The 26,577-nt window shown below is 45.9% G+C and overlaps 57 non-coding genes across 57 annotated transcripts; all 57 read right to left on the bottom strand.

Annotated features, from left to right (window-relative positions):
* Positions 1 to 177: 177 nt before the first annotated feature.
* trnag-ucc (transfer RNA glycine (anticodon UCC)) lies at positions 178 to 249 on the bottom strand. The gene has a single exon. It is a non-coding gene; the product is annotated as a tRNA-Gly (tRNA).
* Positions 250 to 498: 249 nt separating this feature from the next.
* On the bottom strand, positions 499 to 580 carry trnas-aga (transfer RNA serine (anticodon AGA)). Its single transcript has one exon. It is a non-coding gene; the product is annotated as a tRNA-Ser (tRNA).
* Positions 581 to 889: 309 nt separating this feature from the next.
* Positions 890 to 968, bottom strand: trnaq-cug (transfer RNA glutamine (anticodon CUG)). Its single transcript has one exon. It is a non-coding gene; the product is annotated as a tRNA-Gln (tRNA).
* A 226-nt stretch (positions 969 to 1,194) lies between these two features.
* On the bottom strand, positions 1,195 to 1,277 carry trnal-cag (transfer RNA leucine (anticodon CAG)). Its single transcript has one exon. It is a non-coding gene; the product is annotated as a tRNA-Leu (tRNA).
* Positions 1,278 to 1,918: 641 nt separating this feature from the next.
* On the bottom strand, positions 1,919 to 1,990 carry trnaa-ugc (transfer RNA alanine (anticodon UGC)). The gene has a single exon. It is a non-coding gene; the product is annotated as a tRNA-Ala (tRNA).
* A 413-nt stretch (positions 1,991 to 2,403) lies between these two features.
* trnag-ucc (transfer RNA glycine (anticodon UCC)) lies at positions 2,404 to 2,475 on the bottom strand. Its single transcript has one exon. It is a non-coding gene; the product is annotated as a tRNA-Gly (tRNA).
* A 249-nt stretch (positions 2,476 to 2,724) lies between these two features.
* On the bottom strand, positions 2,725 to 2,806 carry trnas-aga (transfer RNA serine (anticodon AGA)). Its single transcript has one exon. It is a non-coding gene; the product is annotated as a tRNA-Ser (tRNA).
* Positions 2,807 to 3,115: 309 nt separating this feature from the next.
* On the bottom strand, positions 3,116 to 3,187 carry trnaq-cug (transfer RNA glutamine (anticodon CUG)). The gene has a single exon. It is a non-coding gene; the product is annotated as a tRNA-Gln (tRNA).
* Positions 3,188 to 3,414: 227 nt separating this feature from the next.
* trnal-cag (transfer RNA leucine (anticodon CAG)) lies at positions 3,415 to 3,497 on the bottom strand. Its single transcript has one exon. It is a non-coding gene; the product is annotated as a tRNA-Leu (tRNA).
* Positions 3,498 to 4,124: 627 nt separating this feature from the next.
* Positions 4,125 to 4,196, bottom strand: trnaa-ugc (transfer RNA alanine (anticodon UGC)). The gene has a single exon. It is a non-coding gene; the product is annotated as a tRNA-Ala (tRNA).
* A 413-nt stretch (positions 4,197 to 4,609) lies between these two features.
* Positions 4,610 to 4,681, bottom strand: trnag-ucc (transfer RNA glycine (anticodon UCC)). Its single transcript has one exon. It is a non-coding gene; the product is annotated as a tRNA-Gly (tRNA).
* A 249-nt stretch (positions 4,682 to 4,930) lies between these two features.
* trnas-aga (transfer RNA serine (anticodon AGA)) lies at positions 4,931 to 5,012 on the bottom strand. The gene has a single exon. It is a non-coding gene; the product is annotated as a tRNA-Ser (tRNA).
* Positions 5,013 to 5,321: 309 nt separating this feature from the next.
* trnaq-cug (transfer RNA glutamine (anticodon CUG)) lies at positions 5,322 to 5,393 on the bottom strand. The gene has a single exon. It is a non-coding gene; the product is annotated as a tRNA-Gln (tRNA).
* A 227-nt stretch (positions 5,394 to 5,620) lies between these two features.
* trnal-cag (transfer RNA leucine (anticodon CAG)) lies at positions 5,621 to 5,703 on the bottom strand. The gene has a single exon. It is a non-coding gene; the product is annotated as a tRNA-Leu (tRNA).
* Positions 5,704 to 6,341: 638 nt separating this feature from the next.
* trnaa-ugc (transfer RNA alanine (anticodon UGC)) lies at positions 6,342 to 6,413 on the bottom strand. The gene has a single exon. It is a non-coding gene; the product is annotated as a tRNA-Ala (tRNA).
* Positions 6,414 to 6,826: 413 nt separating this feature from the next.
* trnag-ucc (transfer RNA glycine (anticodon UCC)) lies at positions 6,827 to 6,898 on the bottom strand. Its single transcript has one exon. It is a non-coding gene; the product is annotated as a tRNA-Gly (tRNA).
* Positions 6,899 to 7,147: 249 nt separating this feature from the next.
* Positions 7,148 to 7,229, bottom strand: trnas-aga (transfer RNA serine (anticodon AGA)). Its single transcript has one exon. It is a non-coding gene; the product is annotated as a tRNA-Ser (tRNA).
* Positions 7,230 to 7,538: 309 nt separating this feature from the next.
* trnaq-cug (transfer RNA glutamine (anticodon CUG)) lies at positions 7,539 to 7,610 on the bottom strand. The gene has a single exon. It is a non-coding gene; the product is annotated as a tRNA-Gln (tRNA).
* Positions 7,611 to 7,837: 227 nt separating this feature from the next.
* On the bottom strand, positions 7,838 to 7,920 carry trnal-cag (transfer RNA leucine (anticodon CAG)). Its single transcript has one exon. It is a non-coding gene; the product is annotated as a tRNA-Leu (tRNA).
* A 638-nt stretch (positions 7,921 to 8,558) lies between these two features.
* On the bottom strand, positions 8,559 to 8,630 carry trnaa-ugc (transfer RNA alanine (anticodon UGC)). Its single transcript has one exon. It is a non-coding gene; the product is annotated as a tRNA-Ala (tRNA).
* Positions 8,631 to 9,043: 413 nt separating this feature from the next.
* On the bottom strand, positions 9,044 to 9,115 carry trnag-ucc (transfer RNA glycine (anticodon UCC)). Its single transcript has one exon. It is a non-coding gene; the product is annotated as a tRNA-Gly (tRNA).
* Positions 9,116 to 9,364: 249 nt separating this feature from the next.
* On the bottom strand, positions 9,365 to 9,446 carry trnas-aga (transfer RNA serine (anticodon AGA)). The gene has a single exon. It is a non-coding gene; the product is annotated as a tRNA-Ser (tRNA).
* A 309-nt stretch (positions 9,447 to 9,755) lies between these two features.
* trnaq-cug (transfer RNA glutamine (anticodon CUG)) lies at positions 9,756 to 9,827 on the bottom strand. The gene has a single exon. It is a non-coding gene; the product is annotated as a tRNA-Gln (tRNA).
* Positions 9,828 to 10,054: 227 nt separating this feature from the next.
* trnal-cag (transfer RNA leucine (anticodon CAG)) lies at positions 10,055 to 10,137 on the bottom strand. The gene has a single exon. It is a non-coding gene; the product is annotated as a tRNA-Leu (tRNA).
* A 627-nt stretch (positions 10,138 to 10,764) lies between these two features.
* Positions 10,765 to 10,836, bottom strand: trnaa-ugc (transfer RNA alanine (anticodon UGC)). The gene has a single exon. It is a non-coding gene; the product is annotated as a tRNA-Ala (tRNA).
* A 413-nt stretch (positions 10,837 to 11,249) lies between these two features.
* trnag-ucc (transfer RNA glycine (anticodon UCC)) lies at positions 11,250 to 11,321 on the bottom strand. Its single transcript has one exon. It is a non-coding gene; the product is annotated as a tRNA-Gly (tRNA).
* A 249-nt stretch (positions 11,322 to 11,570) lies between these two features.
* Positions 11,571 to 11,652, bottom strand: trnas-aga (transfer RNA serine (anticodon AGA)). The gene has a single exon. It is a non-coding gene; the product is annotated as a tRNA-Ser (tRNA).
* A 309-nt stretch (positions 11,653 to 11,961) lies between these two features.
* On the bottom strand, positions 11,962 to 12,033 carry trnaq-cug (transfer RNA glutamine (anticodon CUG)). The gene has a single exon. It is a non-coding gene; the product is annotated as a tRNA-Gln (tRNA).
* A 226-nt stretch (positions 12,034 to 12,259) lies between these two features.
* On the bottom strand, positions 12,260 to 12,342 carry trnal-cag (transfer RNA leucine (anticodon CAG)). Its single transcript has one exon. It is a non-coding gene; the product is annotated as a tRNA-Leu (tRNA).
* Positions 12,343 to 12,983: 641 nt separating this feature from the next.
* trnaa-ugc (transfer RNA alanine (anticodon UGC)) lies at positions 12,984 to 13,055 on the bottom strand. Its single transcript has one exon. It is a non-coding gene; the product is annotated as a tRNA-Ala (tRNA).
* A 413-nt stretch (positions 13,056 to 13,468) lies between these two features.
* trnag-ucc (transfer RNA glycine (anticodon UCC)) lies at positions 13,469 to 13,540 on the bottom strand. Its single transcript has one exon. It is a non-coding gene; the product is annotated as a tRNA-Gly (tRNA).
* Positions 13,541 to 13,789: 249 nt separating this feature from the next.
* Positions 13,790 to 13,871, bottom strand: trnas-aga (transfer RNA serine (anticodon AGA)). Its single transcript has one exon. It is a non-coding gene; the product is annotated as a tRNA-Ser (tRNA).
* A 309-nt stretch (positions 13,872 to 14,180) lies between these two features.
* trnaq-cug (transfer RNA glutamine (anticodon CUG)) lies at positions 14,181 to 14,259 on the bottom strand. The gene has a single exon. It is a non-coding gene; the product is annotated as a tRNA-Gln (tRNA).
* Positions 14,260 to 14,485: 226 nt separating this feature from the next.
* Positions 14,486 to 14,568, bottom strand: trnal-cag (transfer RNA leucine (anticodon CAG)). The gene has a single exon. It is a non-coding gene; the product is annotated as a tRNA-Leu (tRNA).
* A 641-nt stretch (positions 14,569 to 15,209) lies between these two features.
* Positions 15,210 to 15,281, bottom strand: trnaa-ugc (transfer RNA alanine (anticodon UGC)). The gene has a single exon. It is a non-coding gene; the product is annotated as a tRNA-Ala (tRNA).
* Positions 15,282 to 15,694: 413 nt separating this feature from the next.
* trnag-ucc (transfer RNA glycine (anticodon UCC)) lies at positions 15,695 to 15,766 on the bottom strand. Its single transcript has one exon. It is a non-coding gene; the product is annotated as a tRNA-Gly (tRNA).
* Positions 15,767 to 16,015: 249 nt separating this feature from the next.
* trnas-aga (transfer RNA serine (anticodon AGA)) lies at positions 16,016 to 16,097 on the bottom strand. Its single transcript has one exon. It is a non-coding gene; the product is annotated as a tRNA-Ser (tRNA).
* A 309-nt stretch (positions 16,098 to 16,406) lies between these two features.
* trnaq-cug (transfer RNA glutamine (anticodon CUG)) lies at positions 16,407 to 16,485 on the bottom strand. The gene has a single exon. It is a non-coding gene; the product is annotated as a tRNA-Gln (tRNA).
* Positions 16,486 to 16,711: 226 nt separating this feature from the next.
* On the bottom strand, positions 16,712 to 16,794 carry trnal-cag (transfer RNA leucine (anticodon CAG)). Its single transcript has one exon. It is a non-coding gene; the product is annotated as a tRNA-Leu (tRNA).
* A 641-nt stretch (positions 16,795 to 17,435) lies between these two features.
* Positions 17,436 to 17,507, bottom strand: trnaa-ugc (transfer RNA alanine (anticodon UGC)). Its single transcript has one exon. It is a non-coding gene; the product is annotated as a tRNA-Ala (tRNA).
* A 413-nt stretch (positions 17,508 to 17,920) lies between these two features.
* On the bottom strand, positions 17,921 to 17,992 carry trnag-ucc (transfer RNA glycine (anticodon UCC)). The gene has a single exon. It is a non-coding gene; the product is annotated as a tRNA-Gly (tRNA).
* Positions 17,993 to 18,241: 249 nt separating this feature from the next.
* On the bottom strand, positions 18,242 to 18,323 carry trnas-aga (transfer RNA serine (anticodon AGA)). The gene has a single exon. It is a non-coding gene; the product is annotated as a tRNA-Ser (tRNA).
* Positions 18,324 to 18,632: 309 nt separating this feature from the next.
* Positions 18,633 to 18,704, bottom strand: trnaq-cug (transfer RNA glutamine (anticodon CUG)). Its single transcript has one exon. It is a non-coding gene; the product is annotated as a tRNA-Gln (tRNA).
* Positions 18,705 to 18,930: 226 nt separating this feature from the next.
* On the bottom strand, positions 18,931 to 19,013 carry trnal-cag (transfer RNA leucine (anticodon CAG)). The gene has a single exon. It is a non-coding gene; the product is annotated as a tRNA-Leu (tRNA).
* A 641-nt stretch (positions 19,014 to 19,654) lies between these two features.
* On the bottom strand, positions 19,655 to 19,726 carry trnaa-ugc (transfer RNA alanine (anticodon UGC)). Its single transcript has one exon. It is a non-coding gene; the product is annotated as a tRNA-Ala (tRNA).
* Positions 19,727 to 20,139: 413 nt separating this feature from the next.
* On the bottom strand, positions 20,140 to 20,211 carry trnag-ucc (transfer RNA glycine (anticodon UCC)). The gene has a single exon. It is a non-coding gene; the product is annotated as a tRNA-Gly (tRNA).
* Positions 20,212 to 20,460: 249 nt separating this feature from the next.
* trnas-aga (transfer RNA serine (anticodon AGA)) lies at positions 20,461 to 20,542 on the bottom strand. The gene has a single exon. It is a non-coding gene; the product is annotated as a tRNA-Ser (tRNA).
* A 309-nt stretch (positions 20,543 to 20,851) lies between these two features.
* trnaq-cug (transfer RNA glutamine (anticodon CUG)) lies at positions 20,852 to 20,923 on the bottom strand. Its single transcript has one exon. It is a non-coding gene; the product is annotated as a tRNA-Gln (tRNA).
* Positions 20,924 to 21,149: 226 nt separating this feature from the next.
* On the bottom strand, positions 21,150 to 21,232 carry trnal-cag (transfer RNA leucine (anticodon CAG)). The gene has a single exon. It is a non-coding gene; the product is annotated as a tRNA-Leu (tRNA).
* A 1,126-nt stretch (positions 21,233 to 22,358) lies between these two features.
* trnag-ucc (transfer RNA glycine (anticodon UCC)) lies at positions 22,359 to 22,430 on the bottom strand. Its single transcript has one exon. It is a non-coding gene; the product is annotated as a tRNA-Gly (tRNA).
* A 249-nt stretch (positions 22,431 to 22,679) lies between these two features.
* trnas-aga (transfer RNA serine (anticodon AGA)) lies at positions 22,680 to 22,761 on the bottom strand. Its single transcript has one exon. It is a non-coding gene; the product is annotated as a tRNA-Ser (tRNA).
* A 309-nt stretch (positions 22,762 to 23,070) lies between these two features.
* Positions 23,071 to 23,142, bottom strand: trnaq-cug (transfer RNA glutamine (anticodon CUG)). The gene has a single exon. It is a non-coding gene; the product is annotated as a tRNA-Gln (tRNA).
* A 226-nt stretch (positions 23,143 to 23,368) lies between these two features.
* Positions 23,369 to 23,451, bottom strand: trnal-cag (transfer RNA leucine (anticodon CAG)). Its single transcript has one exon. It is a non-coding gene; the product is annotated as a tRNA-Leu (tRNA).
* Positions 23,452 to 24,577: 1,126 nt separating this feature from the next.
* trnag-ucc (transfer RNA glycine (anticodon UCC)) lies at positions 24,578 to 24,649 on the bottom strand. The gene has a single exon. It is a non-coding gene; the product is annotated as a tRNA-Gly (tRNA).
* Positions 24,650 to 24,898: 249 nt separating this feature from the next.
* On the bottom strand, positions 24,899 to 24,980 carry trnas-aga (transfer RNA serine (anticodon AGA)). Its single transcript has one exon. It is a non-coding gene; the product is annotated as a tRNA-Ser (tRNA).
* A 309-nt stretch (positions 24,981 to 25,289) lies between these two features.
* Positions 25,290 to 25,361, bottom strand: trnaq-cug (transfer RNA glutamine (anticodon CUG)). The gene has a single exon. It is a non-coding gene; the product is annotated as a tRNA-Gln (tRNA).
* Positions 25,362 to 25,587: 226 nt separating this feature from the next.
* On the bottom strand, positions 25,588 to 25,670 carry trnal-cag (transfer RNA leucine (anticodon CAG)). Its single transcript has one exon. It is a non-coding gene; the product is annotated as a tRNA-Leu (tRNA).
* Positions 25,671 to 26,577: the final 907 nt, after the last annotated feature.

Below are 26,577 nucleotides of genomic sequence, written 5' to 3'. Positions count from 1 at the left end.
TTTTATTGGCTTTGAGAGCCAGAGGTTAAAATGAGACTGCCATGGAATGACAGCAAAGCTGGGTGAATTTCTTGCAGCACTATACCACCAATCACTGCGGAGAAGTGGAACATTTGCTGGCTTTGTGCTGACTTTCTGTCAACAAAAGCAGGCAACAGTACACTGGCAGAAAAGGACTGCGATGGCCGGGAATCGAACCCGGGTCAACTGCTTGGAAGGCAGCTATGCTTACCACTATACCACCATCGCTGGGCGAAAGGCATTTTACTGCAAATTCAGCAATTTATCTGAGCATTGAGACTGAATAGAGCACATAAGGATTGGAAGGTATCGATCAAGGGGCAACACACAAGAGGGAGCGCCCACTAACTCAACAGTTATCATTAAAGCATCACTTGGTTTGCTTTGACACTGATACATTTCCCAGACACACCTGTGGGTGCAGTAGTCTGCAAATGCCTCATTGGTGGGCGCCTACTGCTGAAAAGTGGTGCCTCTCGTTGTCGGCAGGATTCGAACCTGCGCGGGGAAACCCCAATGGATTTCTAGTCCATCGCCTTAACCACTCGGCCACAACAACCACAGATATGCTTTTAAACTGACTTCCCATCGCTGCGCCAAAAGCAACTGACTGCAAAGTTGGCATTTTATTAAGGCAATATTTTAAATGAAATGAAAATATTGTAAGGATTACAACCATTATCAAAGCATGACTTTGTGATACTCTTCTAAGTTGCACCTGAAATGTGTCAGTAGGTGCCCTGTTGCAGTGTCACGTAACATGCAACGTTTCCAAGGAAGAAGCCCTGGCTATCCGGAGTGCAATTCCAAGCCGAGATTGGGATGGTGGAGGGACTCATCCTTTAGCCCCATACTGTGGTTATAAAGCAGGTTCCACCGAGACTTGAACTCGGATTACTGGATTCAGAGTCCAGAGTGCAGAGTGCTAACCATTACACCATGGAACCTTCATGTTGATTGAGAGAGCGTTTCTGGCATGATATCAGCATGCATGTGGTCATCATTCACAAATAAACAACAAAGAAGGTATCCCAAACAGAGTGTAGAAGCTGTGAAATGCTTGTGCAGTGCAAGTAGTAAGAAGACTGGAGTTGGTCATATGAGTGACAGTAGTGCTCACTTTACTTGCCCGCTATCAGGTTACAAGCACTGCCTCCAGTGAAAAGCTGCAGCTGTCAGAAGTGGGATTCGAACCCACGCCTCCAGGGGAGACTGCGACCTGAACGCAGCGCCTTAGACCGCTCGGCCATCCTGACATCACGTACCTTTAATCTTTCTATTAAAAAAAAAAAAAAAGCCGGCATATGAATAGCAATATTCTTCATTTGATTCATCTCAAAAAACTAGAGTTATGGCCCTGCAGATGTATGCCTTGGCCAACCAGTAAAGCTGCAGTTTACATGTAGGTGAAGATTGTCAGTCATCCAGGTCATGGTTATCTTAAGTGCTTTATCGTAGGCAAGTGGACTTGCTTGAGTTTCTTGCAGACATTTGGCATCTCATCCAAGAGGTTTCTTCAATTCTGGGTGTGAACCCTTAATCCAAGAGGTTTCTTGAGTTCTGGGTGTGAAACCCTTACAGAGTCGTTGAGGTGACATGTGAGGCTCTGACTTTCAGAGTCGTTAAGGTCACCTGAGAGTCGTTGACCCACCCGGCCATGTTGTGCGTCATTAGGGTTAGATGGGTCCAGGTGTGAATGGGCGTAAAGTTGTCTGAGGAGGGATCCCAAGACTGCTGGTCAGGGTTGCACACAAGTTAAGTTAATCTTCCACAGTGCGTGTTACTTACCTGTGTGATACTCAATACCTCCCATTTGAGGGTGGCTGTGATTCCGTGTTGTTTTCTGGGAGTTCATGAGCCAACAGATTCATCCTTATTCCGTCACCATAATACCTGTTGGAGATGCCGGGGATTGAACCCGGGGCCTCATACATGCAAAGCATGCGCTCTACCACTGAGCTACATCCCCAGCGAGCACTGTACTCAATTGATTTTCTTTGACGATGCCTGAATGGAAGAAGCAATCTGATCAAGATACTGATGTAACCCTAGTAAAGGGCTTTGAAACTTGTAAAATGCAACTGCGATGGACAGACATCAAACTGTGGCAGCTGCTTTGAAATCTCTTATCTCCGACTAACAGACTAATATATGGGTGATTGGCTGAGCACATTGGTGGTTGTTATTGGTTTGTTGTTTTGGTTATTTTATTGGCTTTGAGAGCCAGAGGTTAAAATGAGACTGCCATGGAATGACAGCAAAGCTGGGTGAATTTCTTGCAGCACTATACCACCAATCACTGCGGAGAAGTGGAACATTTGCTGGCTTTGTGCTGACTTTCTGTCAACAAAAGCAGGCAACAGTACACTGGCAGAAAAGGACTGCGATGGCCGGGAATCGAACCCGGGTCAACTGCTTGGAAGGCAGCTATGCTTACCACTATACCACCATCGCTGGGCGAAAGGCATTTTACTGCAAATTCAGCAATTTATCTGAGCATTGAGACTGAATAGAGCACATAAGGATTGGAAGGTATCGATCAAGGGGCAACACACAAGAGGGAGCGCCCACTAACTCAACAGTTATCATTAAAGCATCACTTGGTTTGCTTTGACACTGATACATTTCCCAGACACACCTGTGGGTGCAGTAGTCTGCAAATGCCTCATTGGTGGGCGCCTACTGCTGCAAAGTGGTGCCTCTCGTTGTCGGCAGGATTCGAACCTGCGCGGGGAAACCCCAATGGATTTCTAGTCCATCGCCTTAACCACTCGGCCACGACAACCACAGATATGCTTTTAAACTGACTTCCCATCGCTGCGCCAAAAGCAACTGACTGCAAAGTCGGCATTTTATTGAGGCAATATTTTAAATGAAATGAAAATATTGTAAGGATTACAACCATTATCAAAGCATGACTTTGTGATACTCTTCTAAGTTGCACCTGAAATGTGTCAGTAGGTGCCCTGTTGCAGTGTCACGTAACATGCAACGTTTCCAAGGAAGAAGCCCTGGCTATCCGGAGTGCAATTCCAAGCCGAGATTGGGATGGTGGAGGGACTCATCCTTTAGCCCCATACTGTGGTTATAAAGCAGGTTCCACCGAGACTTGAACTCGGATTACTGGATTCAGAGTCCAGAGTGCTAACCATTACACCATGGAACCTTCATGTTGATTGAGAGAGCGTTTCTGGCATGATATCAGCATGCATGTGGTCATCATTCACAAATAAACAACAAAGAAGGTATCCCAAACAGAGTGTAGAAGCTGTGAAATGCTTGTGCAGTGCAAGTAGTAAGAAGACTGGAGTTGGTCATATGAGTGACATTAGTGCTCACTTTACTTCCCCGCTATCAGGTTACAAGCACTGCCTCCAGTGAAAAAGCTCCAGCTGTCAGAAGTGGGATTCGAACCCACGCCTCCAGGGGAGACTGCGACCTGAACGCAGCGCCTTAGACCGCTCGGCCATCCTGACATCACGTACCTTTAATCTTTCTATTAAAAAAAAAAAAGCCGGCATATGAATAGCAATATTCTTCATTTGATTCATCTCAAAAAACTAGAGTTATGGCCCTGCAGATGTATGCCTTGGCCAACCAGTAAAGTTGCAGTTTACATGTAGGTGAAGATTGTCAGTCATCCAGGTCATGGTTATCTTAAGTGCTTTATCGTAGGCAAGTGGACTTGCTTGAGTTTCTTGCAGACATTTGGCATCTCATCCAAGAGGTTTCTTCAATTCTGGGTGTGAACCCTTAATCCAAGAGGTTTCTTGAGTTCTGGGTGTGAAACCCTTACAGAGTCGTTGAGGTGACATGTGAGGCTCTGACTTTCAGAGTCGTTAAGGTCACCTGAGAGTCGTTGACCCACCCGGCCATGTTGTGCGTCATTAGGGTTAGATGGGTCCAGGTGTGAATGGGCGTAAAGTTGTCTGAGGAGGGATCCCAAGACTGCTGGTCAGGGTTGCACACATCTTCCACAGTGCGTGTTACTTACCTGTGTGATACTCAATACCTCCCATTTGAGGGTGGCTGTGATTCCGTGTTGTTTTTTGGGAGTTCATGAGCCAACAGATTCATCCTTATTCCGTCACCATAATACCTGTTGGAGATGCCGGGGATTGAACCCGGGGCCTCATACATGCAAAGCATGCGCTCTACCACTGAGCTACATCCCCAGCGAGCACTGTACTCAATTGATTTTCTTTGACGATGCCTGAATGGAAGAAGCAATCTGATCAAGATACTGATGTAACCCTAGTAAAGGGCTTTGAAACTTGTAAAATGCAACTGCGATGGACAGACATCAAACTGTGGCAGCTGCTTTGAAATCTCTTATCTCCGACTAACAGACTAATATATGGGTGACTGGCTGAGCACATTGGTGGTTGTTATTGGTTTGTTGTTTTGGTTATTTTATTGGCTTTGAGAGCCAGAGGTTAAAATGAGACTGCCATGGAATGACAGCAAAGCTGGGTGAATTTCTTGCAGCACTATACCACCAATCACTGCGGAGAAGTGGAACATTTGCTGGCTTTGTGCTGACTTTCTGTCAACAAAAGCAGGCAACAGTACACTGGCAGAAAAGGACTGCGATGGCCGGGAATCGAACCCGGGTCAACTGCTTGGAAGGCAGCTATGCTTACCACTATACCACCATCGCTGGGCGAAAGGCATTTTACTGCAAATTCAGCAATTTATCTGAGCATTGAGACTGAATAGAGCACATAAGGATTGGAAGGTATCGATCAAGGGGCAACACACAAGAGGGAGCGCCCACTAACTCAACAGTTATCATTAAAGCATCACTTGGTTTGCTTTGACACTGATACATTTCCCAGACACACCTGTGGGTGCAGTAGTCTGCAAATGCCTCATTGGTGGGCGCCTACTGCTGCAAAGTGGTGCCTCTCGTTGTCGGCAGGATTCGAACCTGCGCGGGGAAACCCCAATGGATTTCTAGTCCATCGCCTTAACCACTCGGCCACGACAACCACAGATATGCTTTTAAACTGACTTCCCATCGCTGCGCCAAAAGCAACTGACTGCAAAGTCGGCATTTTATTGAGGCAATATTTTAAATGAAATGAAAATATTGTAAGGATTACAACCATTATCAAAGCATGACTTTGTGATACTCTTCTAAGTTGCACCTGAAATGTGTCAGTAGGTGCCCTGTTGCAGTGTCACGTAACATGCAACGTTTCCAAGGAAGAAGCCCTGGCTATCCGGAGTGCAATTCCAAGCCGAGATTGGGATGGTGGAGGGACTCATCCTTTAGCCCCATACTGTGGTTATAAAGCAGGTTCCACCGAGACTTGAACTCGGATTACTGGATTCAGAGTCCAGAGTGCTAACCATTACACCATGGAACCTTCATGTTGATTGAGAGAGCGTTTCTGGCATGATATCAGCATGCATGTGGTCATCATTCACAAATAAACAACAAAGAAGGTATCCCAAACAGAGTGTAGAAGCTGTGAAATGCTTGTGCAGTGCAAGTAGTAAGAAGACTGGAGTTGGTCATATGAGTGACATTAGTGCTCACTTTACTTCCCCGCTATCAGGTTACAAGCACTGCCTCCAGTGAAAAAGCTCCAGCTGTCAGAAGTGGGATTCGAACCCACGCCTCCAGGGGAGACTGCGACCTGAACGCAGCGCCTTAGACCGCTCGGCCATCCTGACATCACGTACCTTTAATCTTTCTATTAAAAAAAAAAAAGCCGGCATATGAATAGCAATATTCTTCATTTGATTCATCTCAAAAAACTAGAGTTATGGCCCTGCAGATGTATGCCTTGGCCAACCAGTAAAGTTGCAGTTTACATGTTGGTGAAGATTGTCAGTCATCCAGGTCATGGTTATCTTAAGTGCTTTATCGTAGGCAACTGGACTTGCTTGAGTTTCTTGCAGACATTTGGCATCTCATCCAAGAGGTTTCTTCAATTCTGGGTGTGAACCCTTAATCCAAGAGGTTTCTTGAGTTCTGGGTGTGAAACCCTTACAGAGTCGTTGAGGTGACATGTGAGGCTCTGACTTTCAGAGTCGTTAAGGTCACCTGAGAGTCGTTGACCCACCCGGCCATGTTGTGCGTCATTAGGGTTAGATGGGTCCAGGTGTGAATGGGCGTAAAGTTGTCTGAGGAGGGATCCCAAGACTGCTGGTCAGGGTTGCACACAAGTTAAGTTAATCTTCCACAGTGCGTGTTACTTACCTGTGTGATACTCAATACCTCCCATTTGAGGGTGGCTGTGATTCCGTGTTGTTTTTTGGGAGTTCATGAGCCAACAGATTCATCCTTATTCCGTCACCATAATACCTGTTGGAGATGCCGGGGATTGAACCCGGGGCCTCATACATGCAAAGCATGCGCTCTACCACTGAGCTACATCCCCAGCGAGCACTGTACTCAATTGATTTTCTTTGACGATGCCTGAATGGAAGAAGCAATCTGATCAAGATACTGATGTAACCCTAGTAAAGGGCTTTGAAACTTGTAAAATGCAACTGCGATGGACAGACATCAAACTGTGGCAGCTGCTTTGAAATCTCTTATCTCCGACTAACAGACTAATATATGGGTGACTGGCTGAGCACATTGGTGGTTGTTATTGGTTTGTTGTTTTGGTTATTTTATTGGCTTTGAGAGCCAGAGGTTAAAATGAGACTGCCATGGAATGACAGCAAAGCTGGGTGAATTTCTTGCAGCACTATACCACCAATCACTGCGGAGAAGTGGAACATTTGCTGGCTTTGTGCTGACTTTCTGTCAACAAAAGCAGGCAACAGTACACTGGCAGAAAAGGACTGCGATGGCCGGGAATCGAACCCGGGTCAACTGCTTGGAAGGCAGCTATGCTTACCACTATACCACCATCGCTGGGCGAAAGGCATTTTACTGCAAATTCAGCAATTTATCTGAGCATTGAGACTGAATAGAGCACATAAGGATTGGAAGGTATCGATCAAGGGGCAACACACAAGAGGGAGCGCCCACTAACTCAACAGTTATCATTAAAGCATCACTTGGTTTGCTTTGACACTGATACATTTCCCAGACACACCTGTGGGTGCAGTAGTCTGCAAATGCCTCATTGGTGGGCGCCTACTGCTGCAAAGTGGTGCCTCTCGTTGTCGGCAGGATTCGAACCTGCGCGGGGAAACCCCAATGGATTTCTAGTCCATCGCCTTAACCACTCGGCCACGACAACCACAGATATGCTTTTAAACTGACTTCCCATCGCTGCGCCAAAAGCAACTGACTGCAAAGTCGGCATTTTATTGAGGCAATATTTTAAATGAAATGAAAATATTGTAAGGATTACAACCATTATCAAAGCATGACTTTGTGATACTCTTCTAAGTTGCACCTGAAATGTGTCAGTAGGTGCCCTGTTGCAGTGTCACGTAACATGCAACGTTTCCAAGGAAGAAGCCCTGGCTATCCGGAGTGCAATTCCAAGCCGAGATTGGGATGGTGGAGGGACTCATCCTTTAGCCCCATACTGTGGTTATAAAGCAGGTTCCACCGAGACTTGAACTCGGATTACTGGATTCAGAGTCCAGAGTGCTAACCATTACACCATGGAACCTTCATGTTGATTGAGAGAGCGTTTCTGGCATGATATCAGCATGCATGTGGTCATCATTCACAAATAAACAACAAAGAAGGTATCCCAAACAGAGTGTAGAAGCTGTGAAATGCTTGTGCAGTGCAAGTAGTAAGAAGACTGGAGTTGGTCATATGAGTGACATTAGTGCTCACTTTACTTCCCCGCTATCAGGTTACAAGCACTGCCTCCAGTGAAAAAGCTCCAGCTGTCAGAAGTGGGATTCGAACCCACGCCTCCAGGGGAGACTGCGACCTGAACGCAGCGCCTTAGACCGCTCGGCCATCCTGACATCACGTACCTTTAATCTTTCTATTAAAAAAAAAAAAGCCGGCATATGAATAGCAATATTCTTCATTTGATTCATCTCAAAAAACTAGAGTTATGGCCCTGCAGATGTATGCCTTGGCCAACCAGTAAAGTTGCAGTTTACATGTTGGTGAAGATTGTCAGTCATCCAGGTCATGGTTATCTTAAGTGCTTTATCGTAGGCAACTGGACTTGCTTGAGTTTCTTGCAGACATTTGGCATCTCATCCAAGAGGTTTCTTCAATTCTGGGTGTGAACCCTTAATCCAAGAGGTTTCTTGAGTTCTGGGTGTGAAACCCTTACAGAGTCGTTGAGGTGACATGTGAGGCTCTGACTTTCAGAGTCGTTAAGGTCACCTGAGAGTCGTTGACCCACCCGGCCATGTTGTGCGTCATTAGGGTTAGATGGGTCCAGGTGTGAATGGGCGTAAAGTTGTCTGAGGAGGGATCCCAAGACTGCTGGTCAGGGTTGCACACAAGTTAAGTTAATCTTCCACAGTGCGTGTTACTTACCTGTGTGATACTCAATACCTCCCATTTGAGGGTGGCTGTGATTCCGTGTTGTTTTTTGGGAGTTCATGAGCCAACAGATTCATCCTTATTCCGTCACCATAATACCTGTTGGAGATGCCGGGGATTGAACCCGGGGCCTCATACATGCAAAGCATGCGCTCTACCACTGAGCTACATCCCCAGCGAGCACTGTACTCAATTGATTTTCTTTGACGATGCCTGAATGGAAGAAGCAATCTGATCAAGATACTGATGTAACCCTAGTAAAGGGCTTTGAAACTTGTAAAATGCAACTGCGATGGACAGACATCAAACTGTGGCAGCTGCTTTGAAATCTCTTATCTCCGACTAACAGACTAATATATGGGTGACTGGCTGAGCACATTGGTGGTTGTTATTGGTTTGTTGTTTTGGTTATTTTATTGGCTTTGAGAGCCAGAGGTTAAAATGAGACTGCCATGGAATGACAGCAAAGCTGGGTGAATTTCTTGCAGCACTATACCACCAATCACTGCGGAGAAGTGGAACATTTGCTGGCTTTGTGCTGACTTTCTGTCAACAAAAGCAGGCAACAGTACACTGGCAGAAAAGGACTGCGATGGCCGGGAATCGAACCCGGGTCAACTGCTTGGAAGGCAGCTATGCTTACCACTATACCACCATCGCTGGGCGAAAGGCATTTTACTGCAAATTCAGCAATTTATCTGAGCATTGAGACTGAATAGAGCACATAAGGATTGGAAGGTATCGATCAAGGGGCAACACACAAGAGGGAGCGCCCACTAACTCAACAGTTATCATTAAAGCATCACTTGGTTTGCTTTGACACTGATACATTTCCCAGACACACCTGTGGGTGCAGTAGTCTGCAAATGCCTCATTGGTGGGCGCCTACTGCTGCAAAGTGGTGCCTCTCGTTGTCGGCAGGATTCGAACCTGCGCGGGGAAACCCCAATGGATTTCTAGTCCATCGCCTTAACCACTCGGCCACGACAACCACAGATATGCTTTTAAACTGACTTCCCATCGCTGCGCCAAAAGCAACTGACTGCAAAGTCGGCATTTTATTGAGGCAATATTTTAAATGAAATGAAAATATTGTAAGGATTACAACCATTATCAAAGCATGACTTTGTGATACTCTTCTAAGTTGCACCTGAAATGTGTCAGTAGGTGCCCTGTTGCAGTGTCACGTAACATGCAACGTTTCCAAGGAAGAAGCCCTGGCTATCCGGAGTGCAATTCCAAGCCGAGATTGGGATGGTGGAGGGACTCATCCTTTAGCCCCATACTGTGGTTATAAAGCAGGTTCCACCGAGACTTGAACTCGGATTACTGGATTCAGAGTCCAGAGTGCTAACCATTACACCATGGAACCTTCATGTTGATTGAGAGAGCGTTTCTGGCATGATATCAGCATGCATGTGGTCATCATTCACAAATAAACAACAAAGAAGGTATCCCAAACAGAGTGTAGAAGCTGTGAAATGCTTGTGCAGTGCAAGTAGTAAGAAGACTGGAGTTGGTCATATGAGTGACATTAGTGCTCACTTTACTTCCCCGCTATCAGGTTACAAGCACTGCCTCCAGTGAAAAAGCTCCAGCTGTCAGAAGTGGGATTCGAACCCACGCCTCCAGGGGAGACTGCGACCTGAACGCAGCGCCTTAGACCGCTCGGCCATCCTGACATCACGTACCTTTAATCTTTCTATTAAAAAAAAAAAAGCCGGCATATGAATAGCAATATTCTTCATTTGATTCATCTCAAAAAACTAGAGTTATGGCCCTGCAGATGTATGCCTTGGCCAACCAGTAAAGTTGCAGTTTACATGTTGGTGAAGATTGTCAGTCATCCAGGTCATGGTTATCTTAAGTGCTTTATCGTAGGCAAGTGGACTTGCTTGAGTTTCTTGCAGACATTTGGCATCTCATCCAAGAGGTTTCTTCAATTCTGGGTGTGAACCCTTAATCCAAGAGGTTTCTTGAGTTCTGGGTGTGAAACCCTTACAGAGTCGTTGAGGTGACATGTGAGGCTCTGACTTTCAGAGTCGTTAAGGTCACCTGAGAGTCGTTGACCCACCCGGCCATGTTGTGCGTCATTAGGGTTAGATGGGTCCAGGTGTGAATGGGCGTAAAGTTGTCTGAGGAGGGATCCCAAGACTGCTGGTCAGGGTTGCACACATCTTCCACAGTGCGTGTTACTTACCTGTGTGATACTCAATACCTCCCATTTGAGGGTGGCTGTGATTCCGTGTTGTTTTTTGGGAGTTCATGAGCCAACAGATTCATCCTTATTCCGTCACCATAATACCTGTTGGAGATGCCGGGGATTGAACCCGGGGCCTCATACATGCAAAGCATGCGCTCTACCACTGAGCTACATCCCCAGCGAGCACTGTACTCAATTGATTTTCTTTGACGATGCCTGAATGGAAGAAGCAATCTGATCAAGATACTGATGTAACCCTAGTAAAGGGCTTTGAAACTTGTAAAATGCAACTGCAATGGACAGACATCAAACTGTGGCAGCTGCTTTGAAATCTCTTATCTCCGACTAACAGACTAATATATGGGTGATTGGCTGAGCACATTGGTGGTTGTTATTGGTTTGTTGTTTTGGTTATTTTATTGGCTTTGAGAGCCAGAGGTTAAAATGAGACTGCCATGGAATGACAGCAAAGCTGGGTGAATTTCTTGCAGCACTATACCACCAATCACTGCGGAGAAGTGGAACATTTGCTGGCTTTGTGCTGACTTTCTGTCAACAAAAGCAGGCAACAGTACACTGGCAGAAAAGGACTGCGATGGCCGGGAATCGAACCCGGGTCAACTGCTTGGAAGGCAGCTATGCTTACCACTATACCACCATCGCTGGGCGAAAGGCATTTTACTGCAAATTCAGCAATTTATCTGAGCATTGAGACTGAATAGAGCACATAAGGATTGGAAGGTATCGATCAAGGGGCAACACACAAGAGGGAGCGCCCACTAACTCAACAGTTATCATTAAAGCATCACTTGGTTTGCTTTGACACTGATACATTTCCCAGACACACCTGTGGGTGCAGTAGTCTGCAAATGCCTCATTGGTGGGCGCCTACTGCTGCAAAGTGGTGCCTCTCGTTGTCGGCAGGATTCGAACCTGCGCGGGGAAACCCCAATGGATTTCTAGTCCATCGCCTTAACCACTCGGCCACGACAACCACAGATATGCTTTTAAACTGACTTCCCATCGCTGCGCCAAAAGCAACTGACTGCAAAGTCGGCATTTTATTGAGGCAATATTTTAAATGAAATGAAAATATTGTAAGGATTACAACCATTATCAAAGCATGACTTTGTGATACTCTTCTAAGTTGCACCTGAAATGTGTCAGTAGGTGCCCTGTTGCAGTGTCACGTAACATGCAACGTTTCCAAGGAAGAAGCCCTGGCTATCCGGAGTGCAATTCCAAGCCGAGATTGGGATGGTGGAGGGACTCATCCTTTAGCCCCATACTGTGGTTATAAAGCAGGTTCCACCGAGACTTGAACTCGGATTACTGGATTCAGAGTCCAGAGTGCTAACCATTACACCATGGAACCTTCATGTTGATTGAGAGAGCGTTTCTGGCATGATATCAGCATGCATGTGGTCATCATTCACAAATAAACAACAAAGAAGGTATCCCAAACAGAGTGTAGAAGCTGTGAAATGCTTGTGCAGTGCAAGTAGTAAGAAGACTGGAGTTGGTCATATGAGTGACATTAGTGCTCACTTTACTTCCCCGCTATCAGGTTACAAGCACTGCCTCCAGTGAAAAGCTGCAGCTGTCAGAAGTGGGATTCGAACCCACGCCTCCAGGGGAGACTGCGACCTGAACGCAGCGCCTTAGACCGCTCGGCCATCCTGACATCACGCACCTTTAATCTTTCTATTAAAAAAACAAAAAAAGCCGGCATATGAATAGCAATATTCTTCATTTGATTCATCTCAAAAAACTAGAGTTATGGCCCTGCAGATGTATGCCTTGGCCAACCAGTAAAGTTGCAGTTTACATGTAGGTGAAGATTGTCAGTCATCCAGGTCATGGTTATCTTAAGTGCTTTATCGTAGGCAAGTGGACTTGCTTGAGTTTCTTGCAGACATTTGGCATCTCATCCAAGAGGTTTCTTCAATTCTGGGTGTGAACCCTTAATCCAAGAGGTTTCTTGAGTTCTGGGTGTGAAACCCTTACAGAGTCGTTGAGGTGACATGTGAGGCTCTGACTTTCAGAGTCGTTAAGGTCACCTGAGAGTCGTTGACCCACCCGGCCATGTTGTGCGTCATTAGGGTTAGATGGGTCCAGGTGTGAATGGGCGTAAAGTTGTCTGAGGAGGGATCCCAAGACTGCTGGTCAGGGTTGCACACAAGTTAAGTTAATCTTCCACAGTGCGTGTTACTTACCTGTGTGATACTCAATACCTCCCATTTGAGGGTGGCTGTGATTCCGTGTTGTTTTCTGGGAGTTCATGAGCCAACAGATTCATCCTTATTCCGTCACCATAATACCTGTTGGAGATGCCGGGGATTGAACCCGGGGCCTCATACATGCAAAGCATGCGCTCTACCACTGAGCTACATCCCCAGCGAGCACAGCACTCAATTGATTTTCTTTGACGATGCCTGAATGGAAGAAGCAATCTGATCAAGATACTGATGTAACCCTAGTAAAGGGCTTTGAAACTTGTAAAATGCAACTGCGATGGACAGACATCAAACTGTGGCAGCTGCTTTGAAATCTCTTATCTCCGACTAACAGACTAATATATGGGTGATTGGCTGAGCACATTGGTGGTTGTTATTGGTTTGTTGTTTTGGTTATTTTATTGGCTTTGAGAGCCAGAGGTTAAAATGAGACTGCCATGGAATGACAGCAAAGCTGGGTGAATTTCTTGCAGCACTATACCACCAATCACTGCGGAGAAGTGGAACATTTGCTGGCTTTGTGCTGACTTTCTGTCAACAAAAGCAGGCAACAGTACACTGGCAGAAAAGGACTGCGATGGCCGGGAATCGAACCCGGGTCAACTGCTTGGAAGGCAGCTATGCTTACCACTATACCACCATCGCTGGGCGAAAGGCATTTTACTGCAAATTCAGCAATTTATCTGAGCATTGAGACTGAATAGAGCACATAAGGATTGGAAGGTATCGATCAAGGGGCAACACACAAGAGGGAGCGCCCACTAACTCAACAGTTATCATTAAAGCATCACTTGGTTTGCTTTGACACTGATACATTTCCCAGACACACCTGTGGGTGCAGTAGTCTGCAAATGCCTCATTGGTGGGCGCCTACTGCTGAAAAGTGGTGCCTCTCGTTGTCGGCAGGATTCGAACCTGCGCGGGGAAACCCCAATGGATTTCTAGTCCATCGCCTTAACCACTCGGCCACAACAACCACAGATATGCTTTTAAACTGACTTCCCATCGCTGCGCCAAAAGCAACTGACTGCAAAGTCGGCATTTTATTAAGGCAATATTTTAAATGAAATGAAAATATTGTAAGGATTACAACCATTATCAAAGCATGACTTTGTGATACTCTTCTAAGTTGCACCTGAAATGTGTCAGTAGGTGCCCTGTTGCAGTGTCACGTAACATGCAACGTTTCCAAGGAAGAAGCCCTGGCTATCCGGAGTGCAATTCCAAGCCGAGATTGGGATGGTGGAGGGACTCATCCTTTAGCCCCATACTGTGGTTATAAAGCAGGTTCCACCGAGACTTGAACTCGGATTACTGGATTCAGAGTCCAGAGTGCAGAGTGCTAACCATTACACCATGGAACCTTCATGTTGATTGAGAGAGCGTTTCTGGCATGATATCAGCATGCATGTGGTCATCATTCACAAATAAACAACAAAGAAGGTATCCCAAACAGAGTGTAGAAGCTGTGAAATGCTTGTGCAGTGCAAGTAGTAAGAAGACTGGAGTTGGTCATATGAGTGACAGTAGTGCTCACTTTACTTGCCCGCTATCAGGTTACAAGCACTGCCTCCAGTGAAAAGCTGCAGCTGTCAGAAGTGGGATTCGAACCCACGCCTCCAGGGGAGACTGCGACCTGAACGCAGCGCCTTAGACCGCTCGGCCATCCTGACATCACGTACCTTTAATCTTTCTATTAAAAAAACAAAAAAAGCCGGCATATGAATAGCAATATTCTTCATTTGATTCATCTCAAAAAACTAGAGTTATGGCCCTGCAGATGTATGCCTTGGCCAACCAGTAAAGTTGCAGTTTACATGTAGGTGAAGATTGTCAGTCATCCAGGTCATGGTTATCTTAAGTGCTTTATCGTAGGCAAGTGGACTTGCTTGAGTTTCTTGCAGACATTTGGCATCTCATCCAAGAGGTTTCTTCAATTCTGGGTGTGAACCCTTAATCCAAGAGGTTTCTTGAGTTCTGGGTGTGAAACCCTTAGAGAGTCGTTGAGGTGACATGTGAGGCTCTGACTTTCAGAGTCGTTAAGGTCACCTGAGAGTCGTTGACCCACCCGGCCATGTTGTGCGTCATTAGGGTTAGATGGGTCCAGGTGTGAATGGGCGTAAAGTTGTCTGAGGAGGGATCCCAAGACTGCTGGTCAGGGTTGCACACAAGTTAAGTTAATCTTCCACAGTGCGTGTTACTTACCTGTGTGATACTCAATACCTCCCATTTGAGGGTGGCTGTGATTCCGTGTTGTTTTCTGGGAGTTCATGAGCCAACAGATTCATCCTTATTCCGTCACCATAATACCTGTTGGAGATGCCGGGGATTGAACCCGGGGCCTCATACATGCAAAGCATGCGCTCTACCACTGAGCTACATCCCCAGCGAGCACTGCACTCAATTGATTTTCTTTGACGATGCCTGAATGGAAGAAGCAATCTGATCAAGATACTGATGTAACCCTAGTAAAGGGCTTTGAAACTTGTAAAATGCAACTGCGATGGACAGACATCAAACTGTGGCAGCTGCTTTGAAATCTCTTATCTCCGACTAACAGACTAATATATGGGTGATTGGCTGAGCACATTGGTGGTTGTTATTGGTTTGTTGTTTTGGTTATTTTATTGGCTTTGAGAGCCAGAGGTTAAAATGAGACTGCCATGGAATGACAGCAAAGCTGGGTGAATTTCTTGCAGCACTATACCACCAATCACTGCGGAGAAGTGGAACATTTGCTGGCTTTGTGCTGACTTTCTGTCAACAAAAGCAGGCAACAGTACACTGGCAGAAAAGGACTGCGATGGCCGGGAATCGAACCCGGGTCAACTGCTTGGAAGGCAGCTATGCTTACCACTATACCACCATCGCTGGGCGAAAGGCATTTTACTGCAAATTCAGCAATTTATCTGAGCATTGAGACTGAATAGAGCACATAAGGATTGGAAGGTATCGATCAAGGGGCAACACACAAGAGGGAGCGCCCACTAACTCAACAGTTATCATTAAAGCATCACTTGGTTTGCTTTGACACTGATACATTTCCCAGACACACCTGTGGGTGCAGTAGTCTGCAAATGCCTCATTGGTGGGCGCCTACTGCTGAAAAGTGGTGCCTCTCGTTGTCGGCAGGATTCGAACCTGCGCGGGGAAACCCCAATGGATTTCTAGTCCATCGCCTTAACCACTCGGCCACAACAACCACAGATATGCTTTTAAACTGACTTCCCATCGCTGCGCCAAAAGCAACTGACTGCAAAGTCGGCATTTTATTAAGGCAATATTTTAAATGAAATGAAAATATTGTAAGGATTACAACCATTATCAAAGCATGACTTTGTGATACTCTTCTAAGTTGCACCTGAAATGTGTCAGTAGGTGCCCTGTTGCAGTGTCACGTAACATGCAACGTTTCCAAGGAAGAAGCCCTGGCTATCCGGAGTGCAATTCCAAGCTGAGATTGGGATGGTGGAGGGACTCATCCTTTAGCCCCATACTGTGGTTATAAAGCAGGTTCCACCGAGACTTGAACTCGGATTACTGGATTCAGAGTCCAGAGTGCAGAGTGCTAACCATTACACCATGGAACCTTCATGTTGATTGAGAGAGCGTTTCTGGCATGATATCAGCATGCCTGTGGTCATCATTCACAAATAAACAACAAAGAAGGTATCCCAAACAGAGTGTAGAAGCTGTGAAATGCTTGTGCAGTGCAAGTAGTAAGAAGACTGGAGTTGGTCATATGAGTGACATTAGTGCTCACTTTACTTGCCCGCTATCAGGTTACAAGCACTGCCTCCAGTGAAAAGCTGCAGCTGTCAGAAGTGGGATTCGAACCCACGCCTCCAGGGGAGACTGCGACCTGAACGCAGCGCCTTAGACCGCTCGGCCATCCTGACATCACGTACCTTTAATCTTTCTATTAAAAAAAAAAAAAAAGCCGGCATATGAATAGCAATATTCTTCATTTGATTCATCTCAAAAAACTAGAGTTATGGCCCTGCAGATGTATGCCTTGGCCAACCAGTAAAGTTGCAGTTTACATGTAGGTGAAGATTGTCAGTCATCCAGGTCATGGTTATCTTAAGTGCTTTATCGTAGGCAAGTGGACTTGCTTGAGTTTCTTGCAGACATTTGGCATCTCATCCAAGAGGTTTCTTCAATTCTGGGTGTGAACCCTTAATCCAAGAGGTTTCTTGAGTTCTGGGTGTGAAACCCTTACAGAGTCGTTGAGGTGACATGTGAGGCTCTGACTTTCAGAGTCGTTAAGGTCACCTGAGAGTCGTTGACCCACCCGGCCATGTTGTGCGTCATTAGGGTTAGATGGGTCCAGGTGTGAATGGGCGTAAAGTTGTCTGAGGAGGGATCCCAAGACTGCTGGTCAGGGTTGCACACAAGTTAAGTTAATCTTCCATAGTGCGTGTTACTTACCTGTGTGATACTCAATACCTCCCATTGGAGGGTGGCTGTGATTCCGTGTTGTTTTCTGGGAGTTCATGAGCCAACAGATTCATCCTTATTCCATCACCATAATACCTGTTGGAGATGCCGGGGATTGAACCCGGGGCCTCATACATGCAAAGCATGCGCTCTACCACTGAGCTACATCCCCAGCGAGCACTGCACTCAATTGATTTTCTTTGACGATGCCTGAATGGAAGAAGCAATCTGATCAAGATACTGATGTAACCCTAGTAAAGGGCTTTGAAACTTGTAAAATGCAACTGCGATGGACAGACATCAAACTGTGGCAGCTGCTTTGAAATCTCTTATCTCCGACTAACAGACTAATATATGGGTGATTGGCTGAGCACATTGGTGGTTGTTATTGGTTTGTTTTTTTGGTTATTTTATTGGCTTTGAGAGCCAGAGGTTAAAATGAGACTGCCATGGAATGACAGCAAAGCTGGGTGAATTTCTTGCAGCACTATACCACCAATCACTGCAGAGAAGTGGAACATTTGCTGGCTTTGTGCTGACTTTCTGTCAACAAAAGCAGGCAACAGTACACTGGCAGAAAAGGACTGCGATGGCCGGGAATCGAACCCGGGTCAACTGCTTGGAAGGCAGCTATGCTTACCACTATACCACCATCGCTGGGCGAAAGGCATTTTACTGCAAATTCAGCAATTTATCTGAGCATTGAGACTGAATAGAGCACATAAGGATTGGAAGGTATCGATAAAGGGGCAACACACAAGAGGGAGCGCCCACTAACTCAACAGTTATCATTAAAGCATCACTTGGTTTGCTTTGACACTGATACATTTCCCAGACACACCTGTGGGTGCAGTAGTCTGCAAATGCCTCATTGGTGGGCGCCTACTGCTGAAAAGTGGTGCCTCTCGTTGTCGGCAGGATTCGAACCTGCGCGGGGAAACCCCAATGGATTTCTAGTCCATCGCCTTAACCACTCGGCCACGACAACCACAGATATGCTTTTAAACTGACTTCCCATCGCTGCGCCAAAAGCAACTGACTGCAAAGTCGGCATTTTATTGAGGCAATATTTTAAATGAAATGAAAATATTGTAAGGATTACAACCATTATCAAAGCATGACTTTGTGATACTCTTCTAAGTTGCACCTGAAATGTGTCAGTAGGTGCCCTGTTGCAGTGTCACGTAACATGCAACGTTTCCAAGGAAGAAGCCCTGGCTATCCGGAGTGCAATTCCAAGCCGAGATTGGGATGGTGGAGGGACTCATCCTTTAGCCCCATACTGTGGTTATAAAGCAGGTTCCACCGAGACTTGAACTCGGATTACTGGATTCAGAGTCCAGAGTGCTAACCATTACACCATGGAACCTTCATGTTGATTGAGAGAGCGTTTCTGGCATGATATCAGCATGCCTGTGGTCATCATTCACAAATAAACAACAAAGAAGGTATCCCAAACAGAGTGTAGAAGCTGTGAAATGCTTGTGCAGTGCAAGTAGTAAGAAGACAGGAGTTGGTCATATGAGTGACATTAGTGCTCACTTTACTTGCCCGCTATCAGGTTACAAGCACTGCCTCCAGTGAAAAGCTGCAGCTGTCAGAAGTGGGATTCGAACCCACGCCTCCAGGGGAGACTGCGACCTGAACGCAGCGCCTTAGACCGCTCGGCCATCCTGACATCACGTACCTTTAATCTTTCTATTAAAAAAAAAAAAAAAGCCGGCATATGAATAGCAATATTCTTCATTTGATTCATCTAAAAAAACTAGAGTTATGGCCCTGCAGATGTATGCCTTGGCCAACCAGTAAAGTTGCAGTTTACATGTAGGTGAAGATTGTCAGTCATCCAGGTCATGGTTATCTTAAGTGCTTTATCGTAGGCAAGTGGACTTGCTTGAGTTTCTTGCAGACATTTGGCATCTCATCCAAGAGGTTTCTTCAATTCTGGGTGTGAACCCTTAATCCAATAGGTTTCTTGAGTTCTGGGTGTGAAACCCTTACAGAGTCGTTGAGGTGACATGTGAGGCTCTGACTTTCAGAGTCGTTAAGGTCACCTGAGAGTCGTTGACCCACCCGGCCATGTTGTGCGTCATTAGGGTTAGATGGGTCCAGGTGTGAATGGGCGTAAAGTTGTCTGAGGAGGGATCCCAAGACTGCTGGTCAGGGTTGCACACAAGTTAAGTTAATCTTCCACAGTGCGTGTTACTTACCTGTGTGATACTCAATACCTCCCATTTGAGGGTGGCTGTGATTCCGTGTTGTTTTCTGGGAGTTCATGAGCCAACAGATTCATCCTTATTCCGTCACCATAATACCTGTTGGAGATGCCGGGGATTGAACCCGGGGCCTCATACATGCAAAGCATGCGCTCTACCACTGAGCTACATCCCCAGCGAGCACTGCACTCAATTGATTTTCTTTGACGATGCCTGAATGGAAGAAGCAATCTGATCAAGATACTGATGTAACCCTAGTAAAGGGCTTTGAAACTTGTAAAATGCAACTGCGATGGACAGACATCAAACTGTGGCAGCTGCTTTGAAATCTCTTATCTCCGACTAACAGACTAATATATGGGTGATTGGCTGAGCACATTGGTGGTTGTTATTGGTTTGTTGTTTTGGTTATTTTATTGGCTTTGAGAGCCAGAGGTTAAAATGAGACTACCATGGAATGACAGCAAAGCTGGGTGAATTTCTTGCAGCACTATACCACCAATCACTGCGGAGAAGTGGAACATTTGCTGGCTTTGTGCTGACTTTCTGTCAACAAAAGCAGGCAACAGTACACTGGCAGAAAAGGACTGCGATGGCCGGGAATCGAACCCGGGTCAACTGCTTGGAAGGCAGCTATGCTTACCACTATACCACCATCGCTGGGTGAAAGGCATTTTACTGCAAATTCAGCAATTTATCTGAGCATTGAGACTGAATAGAGCACATAAGGATTGGAAGGTATCGATCAAGGGGCAACACACAAGAGGGAGCGCCCACTAACTCAACAGTTATCATTAAAGCATCACTTGGTTTGCTTTGACACTGATACATTTCCCAGACACACCTGTGGGTGCAGTAGTCTGCAAATGCCTCATTGGTGGGCGCCTACTGCTGAAAAGTGGTGCCTCTCGTTGTCGGCAGGATTCGAACCTGCGCGGGGAAACCCCAATGGATTTCTAGTCCATCGCCTTAACCACTCGGCCACGACAACCACAGATATGCTTTTAAACTGACTTCCCATCGCTGCGCCAAAAGCAACTGACTGCAAAGTCGGCATTTTATTGAGGCAATATTTTAAATGAAATGAAAATATTGTAAGGATTACAACCATTATCAAAGCATGACTTTGTGATACTCTTCTAAGTTGCACCTGAAATGTGTCAGTAGGTGCCCTGTTGCAGTGTCACGTAACATGCAACATTTCCAAGGAAGAAGCCCTGGCTATCCGGAGTGCAATTCCAAGCCGAGATTGGGATGGTGGAGGGACTCATCCTTTAGCCCGATACTGTGGTTATAAAGCAGGTTCCACCGAGACTTGAACTCAGATTACTGGATTCAGAGTCCAGAGTGCTAACCATTACACCATGGAACCTTCATGTTGATTGAGAGAGCGTTTCTGGCATGATATCAGCATGCCTGTGGTCATCATTCACAAATAAACAACAAAGAAGGTATCCCAAACAGAGTGTAGAAGCTGTGAAATGCTTGTGCAGTGCAAGTAGTAAGAAGACTGGAGTTGGTCATATGAGTGACATTAGTGCTCACTTTACTTGCCCGCTATCAGGTTACAAGCACTGCCTCCAGTGAAAAGCTGCAGCTGTCAGAAGTGGGATTCGAACCCACGCCTCCAGGGGAGACTGCGACCTGAACGCAGCGCCTTAGACCGCTCGGCCATCCTGACATCACGCACCTTTAATCTTTCTATTAAAAAAAAAAAAAAAGCCGGCATATGAATAGCAATATTCTTCATTTGATTCATCTCAAAAAACTAGAGTTATGGCCCTACAGATGTATGCCTTGGCCAACCAGTAAAGTTGCAGTTTACATGTAGGTGAAGATTGTCAGTCATCCAGGTCATGGTTATCTTAAGTGCTTTATCGTAGGCAAGTGGACTTGCTTGAGTTTCTTGCAGACATTTGGCATCTCATCCAAGAGGTTTCTTCAATTCTGGGTGTGAACCCTTAATCCAAGAGGTTTCTTGAGTTCTGGGTGTGAAACCCTTACAGAGTCGTTGAGGTGACATGTGAGGCTCTGACTTTCAGAGTCGTTAAGGTCACCTGAGAGTCGTTGACCCACCCGGCCATGTTGTGCGTCATTAGGGTTAGATGGGTCCAGGTGTGAATGGGCGTAAAGTTGTCTGAGGAGGGATCCCAAGACTGCTGGTCAGGGTTGCACACAAGTTAAGTTAATCTTCCACAGTGCGTGTTACTTACCTGTGTGATACTCAATACCTCCCATTTGAGGGTGGCTGTGATTCCGTGTTGTTTTCTGGGAGTTCATGAGCCAACAGATTCATCCTTATTCCGTCACCATAATACCTGTTGGAGATACCGGGGATTGAACCCGGGGCCTCATACATGCAAAGCATGCGCTCTACCACTGAGCTACATCCCAAGCAAGCAGTGCACTCAATTGATTTTCTTTGACGATGCCTGAATGGAAGAAGCAATCTGATCAAGATACTGATGTAACCCTAGTAAAGGGCTTTGAAACTTGTAAAATGCAACTGCGATGGACAGACATCAAACTGTGGCAGCTGCTTTGAAATCTCTTATCTCCAACTAACAGACTAATATATGGGTGATTGGCTGAGCACATTGGTGGTTGTTATTGGTTTGTTGTTTTGGTTATTTTATTGGCTTTGAGAGCCAGAGGTTAAAATGAGACTGCCATGGAATGACAGCAAAGCTGGGTGAATTTCTTGCAGCACTATACCACCAATCACTGCGGAGAAGTGGAACATTTGCTGGCTTTGTGCTGACTTTCTGTCAACAAAAGCAGGCAACAGTACACTGGCAGAAAAGGACTGCGATGGCCGGGAATCGAACCCGGGTCAACTGCTTGGAAGGCAGCTATGCTTACCACTATACCACCATCGCTGGGTGAAAGGCATTTTACTGCAAATTCAGCAATTTATCTGAGCATTGAGACTGAATAGAGCACATAAGGATTGGAAGGTATCGATCAAGGGGCAACACACAAGAGGGAGCGCCCACTAACTCAACAGTTATCATTAAAGCATCACTTGGTTTGCTTTGACACTGATACATTTCCCAGACACACCTGTGGGTGCAGTAGTCTGCAAATGCCTCATTGGTGGGCGCCTACTGCTGAAAAGTGGTGCCTCTCGTTGTCGGCAGGATTCGAACCTGCGCGGGGAAACCCCAATGGATTTCTAGTCCATCGCCTTAACCACTCGGCCACGACAACCACAGATATGCTTTTAAACTGACTTCCCATCGCTGCGCCAAAAGCAACTGACTGCAAAGTCGGCATTTTATTGAGGCAATATTTTAAATGAAATGAAAATATTGTAAGGATTACAACCATTATCAAAGCATGACTTTGTGATACTCTTCTAAGTTGCACCTGAAATGTGTCAGTAGGTGCCCTGTTGCAGTGTCACGTAACATGCAACGTTTCCAAGGAAGAAGCCCTGGCTATCCGGAGTGCAATTCCAAGCCGAGATTGGGATGGTGGAGGGACTCATCCTTTAGCCCCATACTGTGGTTATAAAGCAGGTTCCACCGAGACTTGAACTCGGATTACTGGATTCAGAGTCCAGAGTGCTAACCATTACACCATGGAACCTTCATGTTGATTGAGAGAGCGTTTCTGGCATGATATCAGCATGCCTGTGGTCATCATTCATAAATAAACAACAAAGAAGGTATCCCAAACAGAGTGTAAAAGCTGTGAAATGCTTGTGCAGTGCAAGTAGTAAGAAGACTGGAGTTGGTCATATGAGTGACATTAGTGCTCACTTTACTTGCCCGCTATCAGGTTACAAGCACTGCCTCCAGTGAAAAGCTGCAGCTGTCAGAAGTGGGATTCGAACCCACGCCTCCAGGGGAGACTGCGACCTGAACGCAGCGCCTTAGACCGCTCGGCCATCCTGACATCACGCACCTTTAATCTTTCTATTAAAAAAAAAAAAAAAGCCGGCATATGAATAGCAATATTCTTCATTTGATTCATCTCAAAAAACTAGAGTTATGGCCCTGCAGATGTATGCCTTGGCCAACCAGTAAAGTTGCAGTTTACATGTAGGTGAAGATTGTCAGTCATCCAGGTCATGGTTATCTTAAGTGCTTTATCGTAGGCAAGTGGACTTGCTTGAGTTTCTTGCAGACATTTGGCATCTCATCCAAGAGGTTTCTTCAATTCTGGGTGTGAACCCTTAATCCAAGAGGTTTCTTGAGTTCTGGGTGTGAAACCCTTACAGAGTCGTTGAGGTGACATGTGAGGCTCTGACTTTCAGAGTCGTTAAGGTCACCTGAGAGTCGTTGACCCACCCGGCCATGTTGTGCGTCATTAGGGTTAGATGGGTCCAGGTGTGAATGGGCGTAAAGTTGTCTGAGGAGGGATCCCAAGACTGCTGGTCAGGGTTGCACACAAGTTAAGTTAATCTTCCACAGTGCGTGTTACTTACCTGTGTGATACTCAATACCTCCCATTGGAGGGTGGCTGTGATTCCGTGTTGTTTTCTGGGAGTTCATGAGCCAACAGATTCATCCTTATTCCATCACCATAATACCTGTTGGAGATGCCGGGGATTGAACCCGGGGCCTCATACATGCAAAGCATGCGCTCTACCACTGAGCTACATCCCAAGCAAGCAGTGCACTCAATTGATTTTCTTTGACGATGCCTGAATGGAAGAAGCAATCTGATCAAGATACTGATGTAACCCTAGTAAAGGGCTTTGAAACTTGTAAAATGCAACTGCGATGGACAGACATCAAACTGTGGCAGCTGCTTTGAAATCTCTTATCTCCGACTAACAGACTAATATATGGGTGATTGGCTGAGCACATTGGTGGTTGTTATTGGTTTGTTGTTTTGGTTATTTTATTGGCTTTGAGAGCCAGAGGTTAAAATGAGACTGCCATGGAATGACAGCAAAGCTGGGTGAATTTCTTGCAGCACTATACCACCAATCACTGCGGAGAAGTGGAACATTTGCTGGCTTTGTGCTGACTTTCTGTCAACAAAAGCAGGCAACAGTACACTGGCAGAAAAGGACTGCGATGGCCGGGAATCGAACCCGGGTCAACTGCTTGGAAGGCAGCTATGCTTACCACTATACCACCATCGCTGGGTGAAAGGCATTTTACTGCAAATTCAGCAATTTATCTGAGCATTGAGACTGAATAGAGCACATAAGGATTGGAAGGTATCGATCAAGGGGCAACACACAAGAGGGAGCGCCCACTAACTCAACAGTTATCATTAAAGCATCACTTGGTTTGCTTTGACACTGATACATTTCCCAGACACACCTGTGGGTGCAGTAGTCTGCAAATGCCTCATTGGTGGGCGCCTACTGCTGAAAAGTGGTGCCTCTCGTTGTCGGCAGGATTCGAACCTGCGCGGGGAAACCCCAATGGATTTCTAGTCCATCGCCTTAACCACTCGGCCACGACAACCACAGATATGCTTTTAAACTGACTTCCCATCGCTGCGCCAAAAGCAACTGACTGCAAAGTCGGCATTTTATTGAGGCAATATTTTAAATGACATGAAAATATTGTAAGGATTACAACCATTATCAAAGCATGACTTTGTGATACTCTTCTAAGTTGCACCTGAAATGTGTCAGTAGGTGCCCTGTTGCAGTGTCACGTAACATGCAACGTTTCCAAGGAAGAAGCCCTGGCTATCCGGAGTGCAATTCCAAGCCGAGATTGGGATGGTGGAGGGGCTCATCCTTTAGCCCCATACTGTGGTTATAAAGCAGGTTCCACCGAGACTTGAACTCGGATTACTGGATTCAGAGTCCAGAGTGCTAACCATTACACCATGGAACCTTCATGTTGATTGAGAGAGCGTTTCTGGCATGATATCAGCATGCCTGTGGTCATCATTCACAAATAAACAACAAAGAAGGTATCCCAAACAGAGTGTAGAAGCTGTGAAATGCTTGTGCAGTGCAAGTAGTAAGAAGACTGGAGTTGGTCATATGAGTGACATTAGTGCTCACTTTACTTGCCCGCTATCAGGTTACAAGCACTGCCTCCAGTGAAAAGCTGCAGCTGTCAGAAGTGGGATTCGAACCCACGCCTCCAGGGGAGACTGCGACCTGAACGCAGCGCCTTAGACCGCTCGGCCATCCTGACATCACGTACCTTTAATCTTTCTATTAAAAAAAAAAAAAAAGCTGGCATATGAATAGCAATATTCTTCATTTGATTCATCTCAAAAAACTAGAGTTATGGCCCTACAGATGTATGCCTTGGCCAACCAGTAAAGTTGCAGTTTACATGTAGGTGAAGATTGTCAGTCATCCAGGTCATGGTTATCTTAAGTGCTTTATCGTAGGCAAGTGGACTTGCTTGAGTTTCTTGCAGACATTTGGCATCTCATCCAAGAGGTTTCTTCAATTCTGGGTGTGAACCCTTAATCCAAGAGGTTTCTTGAGTTCTGGGTGTGAAACCCTTACAGAGTCGTTGAGGTGACATGTGAGGCTCTGACTTTCAGAGTCGTTAAGGTCACCTGAGAGTCGTTGACCCACCCGGCCATGTTGTGCGTCATTAGGGTTAGATGGGTCCAGGTGTGAATGGGCGTAAAGTTGTCTGAGGAGGGATCCCAAGACTGCTGGTCAGGGTTGCACACAAGTTAAGTTAATCTTCCACAGTGCGTGTTACTTACCTGTGTGATACTCAATACCTCCCATTTGAGGGTGGCTGTGATTCCGTGTTGTTTTCTGGGAGTTCATGAGCCAACAGATTCATCCTTATTCCGTCACCATAATACCTGTTGGAGATACTGGGGATTGAACCCGGGGCCTCATACATGCAAAGCATGCGCTCTACCACTGAGCTACATCCCAAGCAAGCAGTGCACTCAATTGATTTTCTTTGACGATGCCTGAATGGAAGAAGCAATCTGATCAAGATACTGATGTAACCCTAGTAAAGGGCTTTGAAACTTGTAAAATGCAACTGCGATGGACAGACATCAAACTGTGGCAGCTGCTTTGAAATCTCTTATCTCCGACTAACAGACTAATATATGGGTGATTGG

Source organism: Epinephelus lanceolatus, chromosome 20 (assembly GCF_041903045.1).
Source record: "Epinephelus lanceolatus isolate andai-2023 chromosome 20, ASM4190304v1, whole genome shotgun sequence".
NCBI lineage: Eukaryota > Metazoa > Chordata > Actinopteri > Perciformes > Serranidae > Epinephelus > Epinephelus lanceolatus.
This window is presented reverse-complemented; position numbering and strand designations above follow the sequence as displayed.